Source organism: Sturnus vulgaris, chromosome W (genome assembly GCF_052056855.1).
Source record: "Sturnus vulgaris isolate bStuVul1 chromosome W, bStuVul1.hap1, whole genome shotgun sequence".
In the NCBI taxonomy this organism is placed as follows: Eukaryota; Metazoa; Chordata; class Aves; order Passeriformes; family Sturnidae; genus Sturnus; species Sturnus vulgaris.
In genome coordinates, this window is record NC_142282.1 from 39,658,481 (window position 1) to 39,664,480 (window position 6,000).

The 6,000-nt window shown below is 50.5% G+C and overlaps 1 long non-coding RNA gene across 1 annotated transcript; it reads right to left on the reverse strand.

The window, feature by feature from the left end:
- Window positions 1-2,759: 2,759 nt before the first annotated feature.
- Window positions 2,760-5,049, reverse strand: LOC148220164 (uncharacterized). The gene is made up of 2 exons (XR_015799032.1): window positions 4,614-5,049; window positions 2,760-3,072 (listed from the first exon to the last, which is right to left on the reverse strand). It is a non-coding gene; the product is annotated as an uncharacterized LOC148220164 (long non-coding RNA).
- Between the last annotated feature and the right edge of the window lie 951 nt (window positions 5,050-6,000).

Sequence of the window (6,000 nt, forward strand, 5' to 3'; positions counted from 1 at the left end):
TGCTGTGGGCAGGGCAGGTCCCGCGCAGTTGAAGAGGGCTGGAGTGATGGCGGCAGCGGCCCAGGTGTGAGAGGGATGGAGGAGCGACTCCCCCCTCACGGTTTCTGTCGTGGTGCTCGGCAGTGTCCGGAGGTAGTAGGATGAAGTGGGAAAGCAGCAGAGTGATGTCCAACGGCCGGGAGTGTGGATCTCGGCGCTGGGATGGCAGGGGAGATGCTAGATTGGAGCACTGGCTGTCCTCCTTCCACTCCATGAGTGAAGCGAATGAGAGAGAGAGCCCGCTACAGACCCCTCTCCCACCTTTTCCTTTTCTGGTCTCCCCCCATCCCCTCACCCCCCTGCGAGAGAAAACTATAGCTACTAAGGTGTAGCCACAAATACTTAGCATAACAATGGGAGAAATTCCACAGAAAGAAAAGGGAACAATTCAACCCCCAACAGTCTGGGAGCCCCCTTAATTTAAAAATTGCACTAATTCAGAGAGAGGGATTTACTTTCTCCATTTTGAGGGAAGGCCCTGCTTTCCCTAGCACACCTGTCTTTTCAAATCAGGAGAGATTTTGGTGCCAACGGTGGGGCCTGAGGGTATTGAGAGGAAAGGGTGGAAAAGGAATAACACTTCTTGAGTGACCTGATTTTTTGTGTTAGGTGGCACCATGTTGTCCAGCTTACCCTGCTTCCTGCTGCACGTGATCACAGCTGTATCTCTCCCATTTGAGGCCCCTTATTTGAACATGGGTCCTATAACTAAGGCTATTGTGGCTGTTATCCAGTTCATTTTGTGAGTTGATAAGGTGAGAAATTCATGGATTTTTAACTTCCTCTGGAAGGCGAGTACATGGATTCAGAGCTATCGCACTCTAACTGTATGATTTTGGGGTTACTTCAATAATGGTACTTACTGTGAGGAAGTGACAGCAGGGGAAATTTCCTCCCAAACCTTCATCCAATTTTTTAGGTCCAACCCACCGGTTTTGGAAGGATTCAAATCCTCTCTAAATGCTAATTATATCATACAGTGGATGGTGCTGATATGCCTGTTCTGTTTAGCATTCAGAGATAAGGGGAGATTGACTTGGATAACCACCCTGATACTTACCCCAGGAAATCGGGATGCTGCCGCAGAGCCTGACCCTGCCCCACAGCCCACCACAGAAATTAACCATCCAGATTGGGTGGGGGTTCTAGTGAAGGAGATATGTGAGATGAGCCAGATGCTGAAGGAGTACATCTCCCCAGCTGATGAGAACCCCTCCCCCTGCCTTAAAGAGGGAGAGTCTGATGCTGCAGTGGAACCCAAAAACATTACAACTGTCCAGATTCCAGCTGAATCAGAAGGGCAGTCACAGCCAGCAGCAGCAGTTGCCCCTGTGGAAACTAAGAAGTCTAAGATGAAAACAATGCACCTAGTTAATAAGGGTCAGGAAGGAGGGCCCTCACAACCAGCAGGGGAGACAGAGGTTGAAATCATCACCGAGTCCCTGTCGTATGAGAACCTCCCTAATCTGCAAAAAGACATTGTGCGATGGGGGCATGAGGCTTTTACAACCTGGTTACTTCATGTCTGGGACCTTATGGGTACAGGCATGCAACAGGATGGTACTGAGGCAAGGAATTTGGGACCCTTGACTCAGGACTCAGGTGTGGACCAGGTATTCGTAAGGGAGCCAGGCCTCTTTTCCCTCTGGGAATGGCTTTTAATGAGTGTGAGAGAGAGGTTTGTCCACAGAGAGAGAATGCAGGAGTACCACCATAGAATGCACTGGAAGATCCTTGAGGAAGGGATCCAACAGCTGAGAGAAGTGGCAGTACTGGAGGTGCTCTTTGGGAGGGATAGACAGCATGACAATGACCCTGAAAAGGTTAGGTGCACAGGGCAGATGTGGAATCTGACAAACCTAGGACCCCCTCCCAGGGGGAGGGTTTCTCACCAGCTGGGGAAAGGTACTCCTTCATCATCTGGCTCATCTCACGTATCTTCTTCACTAGAACCCCCACCCACTCTGGGTGGTTCCTTTCTGAGGTGCACTGTGGGGCAGGGTCAGGCTCTGGGGCAGGGTCAGGCTCTGGGGTAACATCACTGTTTCCTGGGGTAGGTATCAGGGTTGTTATCCAAGTCAATCTCCCCTTATCTCTTAATGTTAGATAGAACAGATTTAACAGGGATATCAGCAACACCAGCCACAGTATAATGTCATTAGGATTTAGAGAGGATTTGAACCCCTTGAAGACTAGTAGGGTGGACTTCAAAAACCGTGTAATGGGTTGGGAGAAAATTTCACCTGCTGTCACTTCCTCACAGTAAGTACCATTATTGATGTAACCCCAAAAACACACAGAGTGCGATAGCTCCGAATCCATGTGGCTGTCTCCAGAGAAAATTTTAAAATCTATGAATTCCTCAACTGATCAACTCACAAAATGAACTGGATGATAGCCACAGTAACCTTGGTTATGAGACTCATATTCAAAAAAGGGCTTGCAAATGGGAGAGATATAGCAGTGACCACATGGAGGCCAAACCAGGGTAAGCTGGACAACATAGTTCTACCTAACACAAACTTAGGTAACTCAAGAACTGTTATTCCTTTTTTCACTCCTCTCTCAATGCCTTCAGACTCCAAAATCTGTCTTGGTTTGAAAGACAGGTATTTGCTAAAAGAGATGGGCCTCTTTTTTTGAAAAGGAGAGTATAACCCACTCCCCTCCCTCCCTTCACTTTACTATGATTTTGAAATTAAAGGGCTCTCAGGCGAAGATATGGGGGTAGGAATAACAGTTCTTTACTGATATATATATATATATAACAAAGGAAACAAAACACAATAACAATAACTGCGAGATAAACAATAACAGAGCAGAAAACCCAGTAAACAGTTCTCTTGGTTGTGGACACCTTTCCTCTGTGGTGCAGTTACCGTTCTGGCACTGTCTGCCAGTTCTCCGTGAGCAGGGGAGATGCGGTGATCCCACGTGGCTGGAGGGATGCTGCGGTGAATGGCGTCTGTGTCCCAGATGGGAAGAGCAGAGGGGAGACGCTGCTCAAAGATCCAAATGCTCCAAAAGGATGTGCTGAAGTGAACAGGAGATGCAGGAGAGAGAGAGCATCCGAGCAGGGAGGTTATGGGACTCCACAGCCAGGTAAGGCAGCTCCCCCACGTAGGGATGGCAAAGTGGAGTTTCTAGCAACCGTCCTTCTCTGAGTCAGACAAGCGAAAGAGCAAGAGAACAGGCCCCTACCCCACCTCTTCTTTTCCAGTGTTCCCCCTCTCCTCCCCCCTTCGAGAGAAACTGTTAACTATCTGAGCTACTGGGTGTAGCCTCAAATACTTAGCATAACAATGGGAAAAATTCCACAGAAAGAAAAGGGAAAAATTCAATCCCCAACAACCCATCAGTTGCAACCTGGTCCCTGAGGGAATATAACTGCCCGGATGGGATTGTCTTTGCTGGAGGCAGGATTCACCCAAACAGTTTTTCCTAGTATACCTCTCACGTGTACCACTGGAACCTTATCTCCATCTGGTGTTCCCAAGGCCTCAGATTGGGCAGGGCCTGCTCGGTTAGTGGAACCTCGGGTGTTCATTAACCATGTGACCTTTGGTAGATTAATCTCCCAGTTCTTGAAAGTCCCCCCACTCAGTGCCTTCAAGGTGGTTTTAAGCAGGACATTGAATGGTTCAACTTTCCCTGCAGCTGGTGCATGGTAGGGGATATGGTACACCCACTCAATGCCGTGTTCCCTAGCCCAGGTGTTTATAAGGCTGTTCTATAATTGGGCATGAGACCGAGGGGTGGATTTAACCATGGACAGTATTTCTCAGGTGTGGTCTGTTGTGACGCCCATATGGCCTGGGCTGCAGTGGCCACCAGCGGGAACCCACGACCCGAGGTGCCTATCCTTGCAGAGGCTTCCACCATCTGCGGGACGGAAGGATAACCAGGAAGGGCCTCGATGACTTTCCTACAATCAGCATTACAATTACTCTTTGCAAGGTGTTTAAGCAAAAGCTTCCTTGCCTCAGCATCTGTCACCTGTCTTTCGACTGCAGCAGTCAGCCTGCTTGCAAATGATATGAAAGACTCATTAGGCCCCTGTACCACAGTCACAAACGACTCCTTTGGAACAACCATTTCTATGGTCTGGACCAAGGCTGCCACACCAACCTTTTGGCACTGTTCAAGTACAACAGGCGAGTAACCAATCTGCCTATGTGGGTCAGCATAATTACCCATGCGTAAAAAGACGTCAGTGCCAACCCTGCGCCTGAGGTCCTGTGCCCCCAGCGCAGCATTCTGTGCAATAGCTCTGGCTGCTAGCTGAGACCACTTTGACACAAAAATGTCATATTCCACAGGCTGAAAGAGAGTTCGAGCCAAACTCCTAATGTCGTGTGGAACCATCATCAAACATACGAAGCAGCTGCATAATTTCTGCAGACCCCAGACCTTGTTTTCAAACCTTATCAAGGAGTTCCATCATAGCTTTCCACACCATCTGCCGATAGGTGGTCTATGTAGCCTCCATAAGAACAGGGAAAGCCTGAAAAGTCAGCGGGGCCAGAAGAATCGCCCCCGCTATCCAAGGTTTGACGCGCTAAGGCACTACCTACCATTTCTTCGACCTTTGCCTGAACTTCCTGCCAGAAACGTCCCTGGTCATTCGGTCTGACGGTCACATGACAGGGAGGCAATGTCCATAAGTTTACAGAAGAGGGCCCTCAAAATCCCCCGGCCACGAATTTGGGGGATCACCGGTCTCCCGTCTGCTAAATCACTGTCCACGCCGAGGCTAGAAGAACCATCATCAGCATTTGCAGGAGGCACAAACGGCGCAGCCCACCCGGCAGCCTCCGTGACCGCTCCAATCCCCGCAGAGCCCGCATCCGCCGGGAGGGCGTCCGAGCCCAGCCCGGGCTGGGGCGCAGCCAACCCAGGGTCATTCCCCTGTTCAGCAGGGGCGGAGCCGGACGCTGAAGAGACCTGCGCACGCGGGGCCCCGTCCCCGCCCCACACCCCAGTCTCAGGGTTCGGCCCCGATGGAGGGAGTACCCCAGACACCGGCGGCGGCTGTGGGGGGCCACTCCCATCCGGGGCGGGGGAAGGGTAGGGCGCAGGCAAGACTGCGAACCGGGGAGCCACGCCCCCAGTCCGCGCCGGAGTCTCAGGCTTCCCGGGCGCCGGGCACCCCCCAGGCAGCTGTGGGGGGTGCGCAAGGCCGCCCGCAGCCGGGGCCGCGTCCCAGCAGTTTGTGGCAGCCCCCCCTATCTCAGGTGGAGGCGGCGGGGAGCGGGGGGGGATCCGGGAACGCCCCTAGAAGGATACTCCCTGTGGCCAACTGCCTCACCGGGCGCATCACCCCTTCCGGGCGGGGCGAAGCCACCCTCCCCTCCTTCGGGGCGGGGTCCGGCCTGTTATAAATGAGAGACAAAAGTCTCGATATTCAGCAAAATTTAGATGGCTTTATTTCATAAAGAAAGAGCAAGCAGCGCGCTGGGGAACGTGAGGGGTCACCGCCCACTCCATGCTCCACCGAACCTTGGTTTGCAGTCTCTTCTTATACTGTGGTTTCTCATTGTAATCAATAATTTTTGGATTTTTGTTGTCATAAGCAGTGGTGGTTGAATAAACATCCTTACACAAATTGACAAAGCCTTTGGGTGATAATCAGTCACAGATAGCCATCTGGTCCTTGTAGATAAACACCAGAGAAGTTCTGGGAGTCTGGTTCTTGAGATAGGCAGTATTGATCAGACAAAGGCAGGAAGGGCTTTTAGGGAAGTTTGATTTTGCAAGCTGGTAGCCGACACAACTTATTTGGAAAACATAACATAATATAACATAACAAGGTGATTTTAAACAGAATTATTTTAACATATAATTTCCTTTATCTAGTGTCCATGCTTCACTTCAGAGCTTAGTATTTTGGTTTATACAAACCCCAATGCTTTTGTGATTAACATGAATCTTTTATCAATGGTCACAATTTCCCCACTTCTC